Genomic DNA, 16,828 nt, shown 5'->3' on the forward strand with positions numbered 1-16,828 from the left:
TTAATCTCTATGGACCTAACATTTACTTGTGCAAAACCAGAGATAATAAGCACTGAGGCTATGAAGATGTGATAACAATTAGTGTGTAAGTAGAGAGTTGTTTTTATCCCTTGGGCTGTCTTTGGACAGGCACAAGGACAGTAGCAGAATGAACAATAGGATAGGTCCACCACCTCTACATCTTGGAGATATTGCTGATAAATTTCTATCTGCAACACATCCTGGACCAGAATATCTATCATGACACTAAGCTTCCTAATTCCAAGTTACTCATGATTTAATTTATTCTCCTCAGTAGCACAGAATGACCCATTATAAAGTGGCCCAGGCTTCAGTTAAAATCTATTGAGATAGTCTGAGCGACATACTTCCTACTCACTCATGAATCAAACATCAGTCATTGTTTGGTCCTATTTATGTACTTTACTATAAAATGGTAATGCCTTAGAGGTGGCCAAGATGGTGGAGGAGAAAGACCTCGAACCCACCTCCTCCCATGGACACGCCAAAACTATAGCCACTTACAGAGCAATTATCTATGACAATGACGTGAAGACCAGCAGAAAAGATTTTCTACAACTAGAGACATAAAGAAGAAACCACCATGAGATGGGCAGGAGGCACAGAGATATGGTATAGTCAGGACCCATATCTCTGGGTCAGTGACCCACAGATGGGAGGTCACAGTTGTAGAGGACCTTTCCAAGGAGTGAGGGGTCTGAGCCCCACTGAGCCCTCCATCCTGGAGGTTCTACACCAGAAAAACAAACCCCTAGAACACTTGGCTTTGAAAACTAGTTTATGTTCAGAAGAGTCAGAGGGATACAGGATACAGAAACAGCATTCTCAAAGGGCGTGTGCAAAATCTCACATACTCCCAGTCCCAGAGTAGAGGCGATAGTCTGAAAGGAGACTGGGTCCACTTGCTGATCCACTTGCTGATCTTGAGAGCCTCCTGGAGAGGCAAGAGGTAACTGAAAGTCCCTCTGGGGATGGAGAAGCTGGCAGCAGCCATGTGGGGGAGCTCATTCTATCACAATGACACTGGTGCTGGCAAGTGCCATTTTGGAATCCTCCCTCTAGGCTGTTAGTGCCCTGGGTTTACCTGCCCACCTGGGGCTGTGCATGAAGCTGTATGGGGACCCAGCCCTGAGTGCTGCCCCCACTCTCAACCTTGGGCATATAGATAGTTGTGCAATGACCTGGTCTCACTCACCAGAGAGCCAGCAGCAGCCCTGAACTCCCCAGGCTATGCAGATAGTTGTGTGGGGATTCATCCTCACTCACCAAATAGCCAGCACCAACCCTGACCCCTTGGATCAACAAAGCCAACTGCCCCACCCTCCAGCAGACTCGTAACCACCATATAAAGCACAGCCTCATACCAAACTGACTAAGGGCCAGCCCCACCTATCAGTATGCCCATGGTAGTCAGCCCTATCACAACAGAAGGGTGCACACAGCCCACATGTGGGGCACCCCTAGAGCATATAGCTCTGGTGACCAGAGGAGAGCATGCTGTTAGGCCCTAAAGGTCATCTCCTACATAGCACCATCTCCTATATTTTGGGAAACATAACTGACATAACTGATTGACCTGACATATAGAAATAAACACAGAGAGTTGGGCCACATGAAGAGACAGGAGAACATGTTCCAAATGAAGAAACAAAACAAAAACTTGAGAAAAAGAACTTAACTAAATGGAAATGAGCAACCTACCTGATAAAGAGCTTAAGATAATGATCATAAAAATGTACACTGAACTTGAGAGAATAGATGAAGACGGTGAGAATTTCAACAGCTAGAAAATATAAAGAATAGCCAGAGAGGAAGAATAAAATAATTGAAATTTAAAAATTCACTAGAAGGAATAAATAGATTAGCTAACACAAAGGAATGGATCAGCGATCTGAATGACAGAGCGGTATAAATCACCCAAGCTGAACAGAAAAAAATCTTTTCTTAAAAAATGAAGATAGTTTGAGAGACTTCATGACAACATCAAGTATACTAATATTTGCATTATAAGGGTTCCAGAAGGAGAAGAGAGAGAAAAAAGAGCAGGTAACTTATTTGAAGAAATAATAGCTGAAAACTTCCCTAGCCTGGGGAAGGAAACAGTTATCAGGTCCAGGAAACATGGAATGATGGTTAAAAAAAAAAAAAAAAAAAAAAAAAAAAGGCAAGAATATACAATATGGAGAAGACAGCCTCTTCAATAAGTTATATTGGGAAAACTGGAAAGCTACATGCCAAAGAGCCTGGACTACCTTCTCATACCATATACAAAATAAACTCAAAATTGATTAAATGCTTAACTATAAAACCTAAAACTATAAAATTCCTAAAGAAAACATAGGTGGTACACTCTTTGACATCAGTCTTAGAAATATATGTATATATTTTGATCTGTCTCCTCAGGCAAGGGAAACAAAAATAAAAGTAAGTAAATGGGACTACATCAAACTAGAAATTTTTGCACTGTGAAAAAAAAAATCAGGAAAATGAAAGGTGGCCTACTGAATAGGAGAAAATATTTGCAAATGATTTGTCTGTTAAAAGGTTAAAATCCCAAATATATAAGCAGCTCACACAGCTCAACATTAAAAAATCCAATTAGAAAATAAGTAAAAGACCTGAATAGATATTTTCAAAAAAAAAAAAAAGATGTAAAGGTAGTCAAGAGGTACATAAAAAGATTTTCAACATAACTAATCATCAAGGAAATTTAAATCAAAACCACAACGAGATAACACCTCATATCTGCCAAAATGGTTTTCATCAAAAAGAAACAAATAACAAGTATTGGCGAGGATGTGGCTAAAAGGGAACCCTCATGGACCGTTGGTGAAATGGTAAATTGGTACAGCCACTATGGAAAACTGTGTGGAGGTTCCTCAAAAAATTAAAAATAGAAGTGCCATATGATCCAGAAATTTCACTTATGGGTATTTACCTGAAGGAAACATATAAACTAATTCAAAGATATATGCACACCAGTGTTCACTGTAAGAAATATCACTGCAGCATTATTTACAATAGCCAAGATATGGAAGCGATATGTGTCCATCAAATCAAACCACAACAAAATATCACCTCACACCCATGAGGATGGCTATGATTACAAAAACCAGAAAACCACAAGTGTTAACAAGGACGTGGAGAAACTGGGACACTTGTACACTGTTGATGGGAACTTAACATAGTGCAGCCACTAGGGAAAGCAGTACAGCAGTTCCTCTGAAAATTCAAAATTGAATTACCATATGATTTAGTGATTCCACTTATGAGTATGTACCCCAGAGAATTAAAAACAGGACCTTGAAAAGAGATTTGCACTCTCACACTAATAGAAGCATTACTCACAATTGCCTAGAAATGGAAGCATTTCTGGTGTCCAGCAGATGACTGGATAAACAAAATATAATATGTACATACACCAGACTATTCAGCCTTAAAAAGGAAAGAAATTCTGTCACATACTACAACATGGAAGAACATTAAAGACATTCTGCTGAGTGAATAAGCAATTCAAATAAAGACACTGTATAATTCCACTTAATCAAGGTATCTAATGTAATCAAATTCATAGAAACATAAAACAGAATGATGGTTACCAGGGGATGATGGGAGGATGGGAAAATGGGGAGTTATTTGATGAGTATGGAGTTTTAGTTTTGCAGGATAAAAAAGTCCTGGAGATTTGTTGCACAATGTGAATATATGAACACAACTGAATTGCATACTTAAAAATGACTAAGATGGCAATTTCATATTATGTATTTTATTACAATTTTACAAAGATTTTAAAAAGTGTGCTATAATCCCCCAAAGTTTGGAAATCAGTGACTTGAAACACAGTGGTACAATTCTCACTGCTTGTACCACCACATGCAGCTGTGTTGTTTGGGGGAAAGAAACTCAACTCACCTTGGCCTCAGTTATTTCTTCTGTAAGATGGGGATATTATCTCTCTAGGCTATGCAACTTTACTTAATAGGGGCAAAAGTATCAAATCTCTACACTGGTTGGTTTCTTGAAAGAAGAATTTCCTGATGGGAAGGTAGAATCGGGCCATACTAATTTTGTTTTCTACCCTGAGATTTGCTCTCCCCTTCAAGGGTTAACTCCTTGCCTCTAAAGGAGGTAACCCATCAAGTTAATATGTCAGTGACTTCCCTGAGTCTCTGAAGCTTCGCTGAGACAGGCTGAAACATTCCAATAAGGCTTTACCTGCGCTAGGGGATACCATATGGGAAATAATCATAGCTGGATCTATTGGTCCAGATAACATGGTTTATAAAACAAACCTAGCACTGGTTTGAAAATATTCCCGTTCTTGTGGAATGAGGTGGAAAGACAGATTCATGGATTCTAGCTCCCAGTCTGAGTCCATATGGCAGACACCGTCTTATTATCCAGTCTCTTAGGAATTCAGTCCTTGGTTTTTTGATCTGATTAAGAGATGTCCACAGAAAGGTTAACTTCATGATGAGTGTGGGAGGGATCATGCAAAAACACTGTTCTAATAACCCCTTTTTCAGAATTAAATGAATCTGAACCAAATATCTTAATAGACATCATAACTGGATTAATGAAACACACTAACACTAAAATTCAATCACCGAATCAACCGATGAACTACATTTGTTTATTTAATAACTCCCCATGGAGTCAGGGAAATCACATTTTAGCCAAATTTAAAACATTTTTAAATTTATTTTTTAATTGAAGTATAGCTGATTTACCATGTGGTGCCAATTTCTGCTATACAGCAAAGTGACCCAGTCACACACATATATAGTCTCTTTCTCATATTATCTTCCATCATAGTCTATTCCAAGAGATTGGATATAGTTCACTGTGCTATACAGCAGGCCCTCATTGTTTATCCATTCTAAATGTAATAGTTAGCAACTACTAACACCAAACTCCCAGTCCATCCCACACTTCCCCCTTCCTCTTGGCAACCGTAAGTCTGTTCTCCATGTCTGTGAGTCTGTTCTGTAGATAGGTTCATTTGTGTAATATTTTAGATTCCACAGAGAAGTGATATCATATGGTATTTGTCTTTCAGATACTGGGCACTGCCTTATGTCTCCCGAGTCTGATGTGAGACCAGCATTTTTATGGTCAAGGCCACTTGAAGAAAATAGCAGAATAAAGAAGGAATTCTGCCCTTGGCATTTCTTGTCTGTGTTGTATTCTCCGTTGCCATCCTCCACAAACTGGGTTCTGAGGGAAAGGAGTGAATGGGGGAGGCAGTGTATTATGATGCTTCTGAGAGCCTTTAAGGAACATTCATCTTCCTTTCTTATTTACGGCACATGTCAAATTTATCAGTCCCTTACCTGTTAGGGATAACCAGGAAGGTGATGGCTCAAAGGGTCTGATCAACGTGTGGAGTATCTCCTAGGTGGAGAGAACATATAGAAGCAAAATAGTCAGTTTCGCGATCTTATTTATTTATTTATTTTTGTCTTTTTGCCTTTTCTAGGGCCACTCCCGCGACATGGAGTTTCCCAGGCTAGGGGTCCAATCGGAACTGTAGCTGCCAGCCTACACCAGAGCCCCAGCAACTTGGTTCCGAGCCAGGTCTGCGACCTACACAACAGCTCACAGCAACGCCAGATCCTTAACCCACTGAGCGAGGCCAGGGATCGAACCCAAGACCTCATGGTTCCTAGTCATATTCGTTAACCACTGAGCCACAACGGGAACTCCTACTTTTGCAATCTTAAATTCTCATTAATAGATGCTAACTAATAGTTGTTCATCTTTTATAAATAGTAAGCCTTGAAAAAAATAAATTTTGAGAGTAGATCTAGAAATAATGGAAAGGCACGGTTGTACAGAGTGCTTTCTGGAATGTGCCATTTTTATAACAGAGCTCTGCTCTGTGCTAATCCTGAAAATTACCTATAAAAATTTTTTATAAGTTCCCAAATCCCTTATCTCCCTGACCTAGAAAATCAGGACTGAATGGGTGGGGCTCAGGAATTATTTTTTATTTCTTTAGTTCTTCAGGTGATTCTGAAGTGTGGTCATGAACTACTGGTCTAAACTCAAAGGGGGCCTGACCCTTTCTCCTCACTTCCCGAATACACTGCTCTCAGTGTCAGCTTCCCGTCTGGGGCCTTTTTTTTTTTAACCACCTGAGATTCTCAGAGCAAAAATAGTCTGAGTTCTATTCTTTATGAGAAGCTTCTAAAACCAGCTGCAAAGGTAATGACTAATATTATGCTCAGAAAGAAAGCCCAACATGCTTCCGGCAAAATACCTTTGCCAGATGACACTGGGGACATTGCACAGTGGAAATGGCTTTGGGAGGGACAATTAGCATGGGGGTATTTGTGGGCAGATGTTTGCTGCAGCATTTAGGGAAAATACTAATAGGCTCTGTATAAAGCAGTTCTTATTAACGTGTGATGCATGTAGGATGGAGAAATGCTTAATGGCGTTTTGACCAGCATCTGACTGCAGGTCTGGGTTGTTGCTATTTAGTTGCTGTTATTCTATGAGCTTGCAGAGTGCCTACTGAGCCCAGTGACTTGTGCAGCTGGAGGGTTCTCGCCACTACTGCAGAAAGAATAGTTCCAAATGCCAACTTAGCACATGGATGGTGCTTCTCAGGAGGCCTCTTGATGGTGATTCAGTGATGGAAGAAATGTTATAAGATTTGCTCCAAATCAGTCACTTTAACTGAATGGAGCCACATTTGGTTGGGGGCTTAGGGTCTAAACTCAATATGCAGAAGAGAAAGACCAAAAATCAAACTAATTCCTTACATTATCCAAACGCTGAAACCCCACAGCAAACTTTTTAGGTTTCCCTTTGTGTTTTAACTGTGGCCTCCATTTCTCCATAGAAGGGAGGCAAACATGCGATTTTTTTTTTTTAATGGGACTGCACCTGCAGCATATGGATATTCCCGGGCTAGGGGTTGAATCATTGCCACAGCAATGCCAGATCTGAGCTGCATCTGCAACCTGTGGCACAACTCATGGTAACACCAGATCCTTAACACTGAGCAGGCCAGGGATCGAACTCACATCTTCATGGAAACTACATTGGGTTCTTAACCCACTGAGCTACAAGAGGAACTCCATACCATGAGATTTAAATGGGGAGAACTATAGAGTAGATGAAAGGATAGTTTATTCTTTTTGATTTCTTTTTTGTTCTGTCCCCCGCCCCCAATTCAGACAGTCTAACTCATGTTGGCTTATATTCTATTCATATATCATTCTTCCCTTCCTCTCAGGTTTCTTGTTCTTTGATTTTGGAATAACGGAGCATGTAGGTACATAAGTCTTGGAGTGGGCTTCTTGAGTTCAAATCCAGGTTCTACAATTTTTTAACGACACCCTTGGGCAAATGACTTAATTTGGGTGAGCCTCAGTTTCCTTGTTTGTCAAGGCGGGTATGAAGTGTGTGCGGGTCATAAGGTTGTGAGGATTAAACAAGTCAACACGTGGTGGGCTTGACGGCAGTCAAGGCTAAGAGTAAGCACTCACAGGTCAAAGTTATTAATATTTGTGGTGATTTGGTGGGGGGGAGAGGGGGACGAGACAGTGTTCAATCTTGAGAGACCAAGAGCTGTGAGAATCCTAGCTGTTTTATAACATAGGTGTTTTCTTAAAGCTACAGAGTACAAAAATTCTCATATGATTTCAGTGATTATTTTTTGATTATTTCCCCATGGCAGACTAAATAGTCATGATATCAGCCTCTGGCTAAAGGAAGAGTCTACGTGGGTGATAGTTTGTTGTTTCCTTGAACTTGGTTGATTGTGAAAAGGCAGCACGGCTGCAGAGTCCTAGAGCCTCCTTCAGGGCATCTTAAGACCTCCTGTCATGATAGACAGGTGGGCATGTTGTCATTAGAGGGAGTAAGTAGTATTTATTATCATTGTTTACAGGAAAATATTGTGTTCTAGGACAAAACATGTGTAAGTATTGTTTGAGCTTCCTATGTGAGGGTGACACGGCCTCGAAAGTACCTAAACATTCATTTGTGGAAACTGCACACAGAAATCAGCTTATGAGAAATCAGATCAACCTGCTTTTAAATAAAGGCTACCTCGTCTTTGGTTAGAACACAGAGTGTTTAATAACCCCAGCAACAAATGGGAAGCTGATTCAATTAGAAGACCAAGGTTTTGTCTCTCAGAGGCCCTGATTTCAATGAGAGTTTTGTTACTTGGGACCAATCTGTGAGGCTTTCCAATTAGCAGGTGAAGTCAACTTCTGAAGGCCTTTCTTTGATGTTGGGAATCATTTGACTACATAAGTTAGACCAAGTGGAGGAGGCCCTCAAATGCCAGGTAAAGAAAGGGGATGCCCAGTGTTTGTGGCAGCCTTATTTACAGTTGCCAGGGCATGGAAACAACCTAAGTGTCCATCAACTGATGATTGGATAAAGAAGATGTGGTACACACACACAAACACAGGAATATTTACTCAGCCATAAAAAGAACAAAATGTTGCCATTTGCTGCCACATGGATGGACTTGGAAGGCATTATGCAAAGTGAAATAAACCAGAGAAAGACAAATACTGTATGATATGACTTATATGTGGAATCTAAAAAATACAACAAACTAGTGAATATAACATTAAAGATGCAGACACAGACATAGAGAACAAACTAGGGGTTACCAGTGGGGAGGAGAGGAGGGACACTCTAGGGGTGGGGGAGTGGAAGGTACAACCTATTGGGTGTAAGATAGGCTCAAGGATGTTTTGTACAACAGGGGGACGATATATGATATTGTATAATAACTGTAAAGAAAAGCAACCTTTAAAATTGTAGAAAAATAAAAGATTTAAAAAAAATAAAAGAAACAGGTTTTGTGTCTGGTTGGTCATCCTGTAGCTCTCGTCCCTTTAACGTCTCATCTGCAACCCCATAGCTCTCCTGCCCAGCCTCTAGTTCAGGGGAATAATTTGTGAGAACTAAATCAACATGCACACACAGAAGCCAAACTGGCTCCTCCCCTCCCTGCCTCACCCTTCCCCTCCCAAGCTTTGACAACCTTCCCACCTCCACCTGGGGCTCTCTACCTGAGCCCCACCCTTGAGCTGACTCAGGAAGGCTGGCCTCAGCACTCCTCAGAGGCTGGGAGGATGGTGGGCCCCTCTGCCCAGGGCTCTGTGCCCTCCGCCCAAACAAGCAAGGCAGCAACACATAATTCACTGGCTTGGTAACTCTCTCAAGATGATTTCTCACAAGGCGTGAAGAGGATTATTCAGTTTCTAATTTCTCAGGGAGACTGCTTTTATACAAGGACATCTTGCGTAACCCTAGAAGGGTTGAGTTGTTGTCAGAATAGCTGCAGTCATTTGCCAACTCACTGTACATTTGTTGAGTGCCTACTCTGTGCCAGGCAGGCACTGCAGTAAAGAAGGGCTGAAGAGAGATAAATAAGATGTGGTCTTTGCTGTCTCAGAGTTCTGTGCATCCTAAGGGGAGGCAGATGCTACTCAGACATCAGCTGCCCTGGCTCTTCTCCTCCACACATCTCTGACATCTAGGGGGGCGCAGTACCTAGATCTCCACTTCATGGTTAAGCTTCCCCAAGTGATAACTATCTGTCTGTCTGTCTATCTATCTATCTTCATGGGCAAGGCAGACGCTCGGGGCAAACACAGCTGCAAACAGTGAGGAGGCCGGGCAGGTGGAGCCCAGTAGGTGAAAATGGTGGAACGAATGCCAGGAGGCAGTGCAAGCAGGTGACGTGCCAGGGAGGTCTAGATGGGCAGGTTAGAAGGGCTGGTTGGGGAGCAGAGCATGGGGATGGTAAGACAACCAGGGGAGATGTGCTTAGGCCATCATAAGCGTTTAGAACAGTTCTTGGCACTTAATAAACAACTAATAAATATCATCTAGTATTTCCCAGACTAGGGGTAGAATTGGAGCTGCAGCTACAGCCTTACACCACAGAGCCATGCCGGATCTGAGCCCCATTTGCGATCTAAGCTGTAGCTTGTGGCAATGCCAGATCCTTAACCCACTGAGCAACGCTAGGGATGGAACCTGCGTCCTCAGAGAGACAATGTTCCTTAACCCACTGAGCCACAACAGGAGCTCTGCTTCTGCTTCCTTTCATATAAACCTGGATGCCAATCCCAACTCACTTCTCTGTTTTCTAACACAATCTCTTTATTATAAGGTTGGCTGGCTTTTCCCAGGGAAATGGTGTCATTGCAGAGTGTGTGGCCTTTTGTATCTTGATGGCTCCACTCTTCCTCTCCCTGCCTGTAAGTTCTCCTCCCTTTATTCTCTCCACTTGCTCTGAGGACTAAACAGATCTCTCTCTTGGTCACGTGTGATCTGGACTCTTCTTTGAGGCCTTAGCACTAGATGATATTTCTTATAGGAACTCACTAAACACAGGCGATCTTAAGAAAATATTCCCTGAGAGTTCCTGTTGTGGCGCAGCAGAAGCAAATCTGACAAGGAACCATGAGGTTGAGGGTTCGATCCCTGGCCTTGCTCAGTGGGTTAAGGATCTGGCGTTGCCATGAGCTGTGGTGTAGGTGGCAGACATGGCTCGGATCTGGCGTGGCTGTGGCTGTGGTGTAGGCCGGCAGCTGTAGCTCCGATTGGATCCCTAGCCTGGGAACCTTCATATGCCATGGGTGCGGCCCTAAAAAGACAAAAGACAAAAAAAAAAGGAAATATTTCCAACTAAAATGGTTCCTGTCCTAAGAGAAACATTCCTAAGGAAGAGAATAGTCTCTACTCTGTTACATATATGAAAAATAAATCTTATTATAGTGTCAGGTATCTTCATAGAGACCTAGCTCAAGAAGGCCAGGTTCACACAGGAAGATGGCCAATGTGTCCTGGGGAATTGAGGAAAATCTGCGGAAGTGGTGACACAGCTCTCCATGGGGCGGTCAATGAGGTGTGTTTTGCTGATCTCAGCATGGGTCAAGCTTTCGTTCTAAGCAGCGTCATAGCTGAGTGTCAGCTCTCAGGAGGTGGTTGCCCCAGACAGACCAGAAGAGAGAATCTGGAGACTGGGCACACCCATCCTTGTGGGCAGGGCAGAGGCTCACAGCAAACACAGCTGCAAATGGTAGGGAGTCCAGGCAGGTGGAGCCTGGTAGGTAAAAAGGATGGAATGAATACTGGGTGGCAGTGCAAGCAGGTGACAGCGCCAGGGAGTTCTAGATGGGCAGGTTAGAAGGGCTGGGAGAGGAGCAGAGCATGGGAATATGGTGGCTGAGTAGACAACCCAAGGAGATGTGCTCAGGATATTATAAGCATTTAGAACAATTCTTGGCCCTTAATAAACTAATTAAATGTCAGCTATTATTTCTCCAATGAGCCTAAGGAGGATCCTGGGTTGATCTTAGGGGGTTACATATTCAATATCTTTTGAGTGCCTCCCATGTGCCAAATATTGCTCTAGGATATTAGGGTGTATCGGTCAATAAACAGACAAAACCCCCTGCCCTATAATGTTATGTTTTTCTGTTGAATCTGAAATGAAAAGTGGGGATTTTCAGTACTGTTTCCTAGAGGAGCGGCAAGAATTTCGTTTCATATATGTATATATGTGTGTGTTTGTGTGTTTCTACATAATCATTTATAAGGATTGAAGTAGCAAGTACCAAGGCCAATTCTAAGGCATCAGCTGGGTCTGAGCTGATCCACCACGGCTGTGTCCGTCCTGTTGGGAGGCACTGTTACCCTGACAAACCTCCTCGGAGCAAACCTAGGACAATGCTTCATTTTAGGAGCCAGTGACCACTTTGTGGGATCCTCTCTCCCTGCTTTTCCTCAATGTAGGGTTGGTACCATACCCAGATCAGGGCCTCTCAATCTTGGTACTATTGACATTTTGTGCCAGATAACTCTTTGTGGAGGGGGGTCTGTCCCACGCGTTGTAGGATGTTGAATAGCATCCCTGGCTTCCACGAGCATCCTTCCAGCTGTGACACCCAAAACGTCTCCAGACCTTTCCACATGTCCCCTGAAGGTAAAATCACCCCGGATCAAGAGCCACTGCTGACAGTACCCCAGTGGACAAGGCTGCTTGGCAGCCTCAGCGCCTACTCAGCTCTAGCCTCCGTTGTCAACGAAGCTCCTCTGGTCTGCAGAATCTGAGCACCTCTCCCCACCCAGGATATTCTATGCTGACTGCTCATGGCGTCTATACTCTCATTGCAAAACAGGCAACCCCAGGCGCTCTCTGATTCTGGTTCACTCAGGGCTTGAGGGTGGTTTGTGGGGGGTAGAAAGAGGGAGAGGCAGACCCTTTGGGAATGAGTCTCAGACCTACTTATGGGGGGGGGGGTGGACCACACCAAGAGTAGCATCTGTTTCTTTCTCAGATAGATGCTGAGCTCACTGCACTTGGGCAGAGTCAGGTATGGTCAGCGGCACATTTTTTTCCCTTTATGTTCTTCCTCTTCCATGTTATAACCCTGCCTTGTTATAACCCTGCCTTGTTATAACCCTGCCTAAGCTGGATTCAACTCACCTGGGTGTGTTCTGAGATGGGGGGAGGGGGAATGGAGAGGGGAACCTACTAGCCAGTTTGGAAATTCCTAAAGGGATTTGAGAGAGGGGGTCACTCTCAGGAGCTGCGGCTCAGGTAGGGCTCACAGGTGAGTGCTGGCTCTGAGAGGAACTGGAGGACTGGGATGCCCCGTGTCCCCCAGCGCGTCTGCAAGGAGCCCCTCTGGAGCTTCTCTGGGATGCCTTTCTAGCATGGTGTCTGTTCTTCCCAGGTGACTGCCATATGACTCAATTCTTGCAGTCAGAATTAAATCTGATAATTAAGTTATGATATTGATTGAGAGGGAACATTTTTTTTTTTCTTTTATGGCCACACCCGAAGCATGTGGAAGTTCCTGGGCCAGAGATTGAATCCCAGCAGCAATTGTGGGACCTACACTGCAGCTATGGCAACCCTGGATCCTTTAACCCACTACACCGGGCTGGGGATCAAACCTGTGCCTCAGCAGTGACCCTCGCTGCTGCAGCTGGATTCTGCACCAGAGTGGGAACTTTGGGGGTACATTTTATCCATAAAAAATGAGAAACGAAATCAAATCTTGTTTCTTTGTAAACTGCCCTTTGAAAGATGCAGGCCTGCAAAACGCAAGGGACTCACTTGTCACAAACTTGTAAAATGATTTTCCAACTCAGTTGTCCTTTGCTCTAGTGCTGTCCTTGACACCACCGTTCTCGACCCTGTTTGCGATGCTTTGAGTTGTTTCACGAGTTCCGCCTCTTTAACGGGGTCCATCATGATACATTATCACAGCGTGTTTCTTAAAAAAATATATGGGTCTAAGAATGAGCAAAACAAAAGCAGCAGCCACACTAAAACGGTACAGGGAGGAAGAGAGACGGTAGAAAGTTTTGAAATGATGTGCGCCTGGGAGGCAGGGCCTGCTGGGAAGCGGGTCACAGCCTGCTCCCTGGCGGAGGGAGCCCTGTCCCCTGACAGAGTCACAGCCACAGATGCCTCAGAGGACCAATTTCATACTGAAACTTCTTTCCTCTTGAAAACTTTATTTAGCTACCTTTCATTTTAGTTCGCTCTGAGGGGGACAGCTCAGGGAGCAGACCTGTGAAGAAATCTTGAGGATGTGGTTTCTTCCAAGTGACTCAAATCAGTGTCTCAAAATACATGAAAAGTTTCTATCCTAGAAACTGTTCTTCTTCACGTCACCTGATTGTGGCCTCAAGTCCTGTCACAGATTTGCAAAGTCCTTTCTCCAGCCCTTGCTACCCTTGATGGAGAAAGAAGCAGATTTTTTTTTTTTTTTTCTCCCTTTCTCATAGAATGTTCTGGTTTAGCTTCTCTGTTCTCCAGCACGAACACAGCCTGAAGCCGAGGGAGTTTAGGGAATGGGAAATTTTATATGGTTGTTCAGAGAACTCCCCCCACCCCTGCCCCCCTTCTCAAAATAGCACTGTTCCTAGCTGTCTTTCTCAAGAGTCTCTTCCTTCTTCTGGGAACTTTCTCTTCTTGCGGGTAAATGGTCTGTATGAACCTGCCCCGTCTTGCTTCCCAGTTTGTCTTCATCACTCAGGAATTCAAAACCGGTACGCCACGGCAAGGCTCCCATTTTGATGGTTTCACAAATGTCAGAGCAAGTACAGAGTTGGGTTCTAGAAGACACTTTCCAGCTTGGTTTTTCTTCCTTCAATAAAAAATGTTTAGAAAGGGCTTTTTTTTCCTTTTTTATTAAAAATTGTATTAAAGTATAGTTGATTTGCCATGTTGTGTCAATTTCCGCTGTACAGCAAAGTGACCCAGTCATACATATGGACACATTCTTTTTTTCATATTATCTTCATCATGGTCTATCCCAAGAGACTGGATATAGTTAGTTCCCTGTGCTCTACAGCAGGACCTCATTGTTCATCCACTCTCAATGTAACAGTTTGCATCTGCTAACCCCAAACTCCCAGTTCATCCTGCCTCCTCCCCCCTCCCCCTTGACAACCACAAGTCTGTTCTCCATGTCATGTCCCTGAGTCTGTTTCTGTTCTGTCAATATGTGCATTTGTGCCACATTTTAGATTCCACGTATAAGTGATATGATATGGTAGGAAAGGCTATTTCAGAATCCATTTTTTTCAGACTTCTGGACTGTGTATTGGTAAGTGAATAGATTGCAGAACAACCTGGTACAAAAAGGAGCCAATATATTTAGAAGGAAATGAACAGTTGAACTAAGAAAATCACCATCTCATGAGATTATAAAAAGAAGAGAAAAATGGTCTCAGAAATGTCCTCTAGAATAAGAATACTACTAATGATTGTAGAAATTTGAAAAGTACAAGGTTTCCAGATGATTCTGCATGAGGGCAAAATTGGTCAGTAGTTCAGGGGATATATTTCCTATCACAGGGACCACAGCCTTTTGCAGCCTAGCTCTGCCTCCTTCCCTGGCTCCTCCCTGCCTCCATCACACATCATCTCATCTGGGCTGGCCTGAGCCTTCCAAACGCCCAGCCAAGACCTGACTTCCCTCTTCGTTGCTTTTTTTTCTTTTCTTTTCTACTTTCAAAATTCATTATCCTGTGCAAGTAGCTCCCAAAGATTTTATATGGAAAGAAAATATATCAAATCCCATATGCAACAGAGAATTTTGGTGGCTGAGCAAGGGCCTTTGTCTCTCTCCTCTCTCTCTCCTTATCTTATATCTATCGTTATCCAGGTGTACCTGTGAGATTTCATTTTGTAGCTCAAGTTGGAGGGAAAAGATTTGGGGAATATGATTTTGTTGGAGGGGATAAGGATGAGGTCTGTTTCTTTTCCTATCTGAGTTGAAACAAAAATAACATTTTCTCATGTGAAGTTTCAGCTTCTGACAAGGTGCAGTGGATAGAAATAAAAATTTGGGAGAGCAAGGCACAAACAAAGAGCCGTCTTGGGGGCCAGGTAAGCAACCTGGCATGCAGTAAGGGTGGCAGTGTAGGGCAGGGGTTCCTCACCTGAGGTGAGTTGGACCTGGTGACTTTTAGGGGTTCTTCCAGTTCTAATAGTTTCCTTTGATATTGAGGTTTCTTTGTAATTTGATAGTTTGTTATTAAAAACACATGGCTATGAAGTAATACTTTATATTTTTCTTCTGGCAACATTGTCTTATAGATTTTATATAATAGACCTAAAATATGAATTGCTCAAGGGAGAATAAAAATGAATCCACTTTACTTGGATTAGCAACAGAAAATGCCCAAGTGTCCCAAGCTGATGGTATTGTAAAGATTCCATGTTTAGATTCCATGTGGCTGCAGTCTCCATCTTAATGGAAAGACTGCTTCTCATTGGTCATTGCTCAGAGGACTGGTCATTGCCCTCTAGCACAGGCTGTGGAGTAGCTGGTAATATCCTGGCACCTCCCATGGGAGTTCCTACCACTGCCCTGGAAGCTCTGCACAAATCCTCTGAAGAGTTACCCTACAGAGGAATGGTTCCCACGGCTTGACCCCCGTGGACTCCTTTGACAATTATTTGGAGTGAAATGAAGAAAAGAACAAGGAAGTAACTTTTTTCTTGATGTTAATTTAGTCAAAGGCTCTCCTTTATTCAAATCATGTCTTTAGAAGTTAAAATGTCCTTTCATTTAAGAAACAATAATAAGAATGGCAGGTCTTTTGTTCCTTTGTCATGCCTATGCATGACAAAATAAGTGCCCCCCCCACCATTCTCTAAAATTTTGTTTTGTTTTGAAATTTCACTAGCCTGGGAATCACTGTTATAAAGGCAGTTGCCAACTAGACTTTTGGGGAACAAGTATTAAAGTTCACATTTCTTTTTGTCATTATTATTGACATTTTAAGTCTTTAATTTTTATTAAATTTTTTTCTATTATAATTGATTTGCAGTGTTCTGTCAATTTCTGCTGTACAGGAGTTACCCAGTTATATGTATATATATATTTTTTCTTACATTATCCTCCATCATTATCCATCACAAGTGACCGAATATAGTTCTCTGTGCTTATAGCAGGTTCTCACTACTTATCCATTCCAAATGTAGTACTTTGAATCTATTAACCCCATACTCCCAGTCCATCCCACTCCCTTCCCCTCCCGCTTAGCAACCTGTTCTCCATGTCCATGAGTTTGTTTCTTTTAGAAAGGTTCATTTGCGCCATTTATTTCATTCATGATATAAATGATATACGGTATTTGTCTTTTTCTGACTTACTTCACTTGGTATGAGAACCTCTAGTTCTATCCATGTTGCTGCAAATGGCATTATTTTGTCCATTAAGGTTCACATTTCTATTGGTCCCTGGGCTGGTCCTTGAGGACCTTGGCAGGTCCTTCGGATACTTCCATT

The 16,828-nt window shown here is 42.7% G+C and overlaps 1 long non-coding RNA gene across 1 annotated transcript in view; it reads right to left on the reverse strand.

The window, feature by feature from the left end:
- Positions 1-16,828, reverse strand: part of LOC110256938 — a 50,175-nt gene that overhangs the window by 12,981 nt on the left and 20,366 nt on the right. Inside the window, exon 3 of the long non-coding RNA XR_002339020.1 lies at positions 5,355-5,415. This is a non-coding gene — a long non-coding RNA (uncharacterized LOC110256938). The remainder of the gene's footprint in view (positions 1-5,354; positions 5,416-16,828) is intronic.

Source organism: Sus scrofa, chromosome 1, assembly GCF_000003025.6.
Source record: "Sus scrofa isolate TJ Tabasco breed Duroc chromosome 1, Sscrofa11.1, whole genome shotgun sequence".
NCBI lineage: Eukaryota > Metazoa > Chordata > Mammalia > Artiodactyla > Suidae > Sus > Sus scrofa.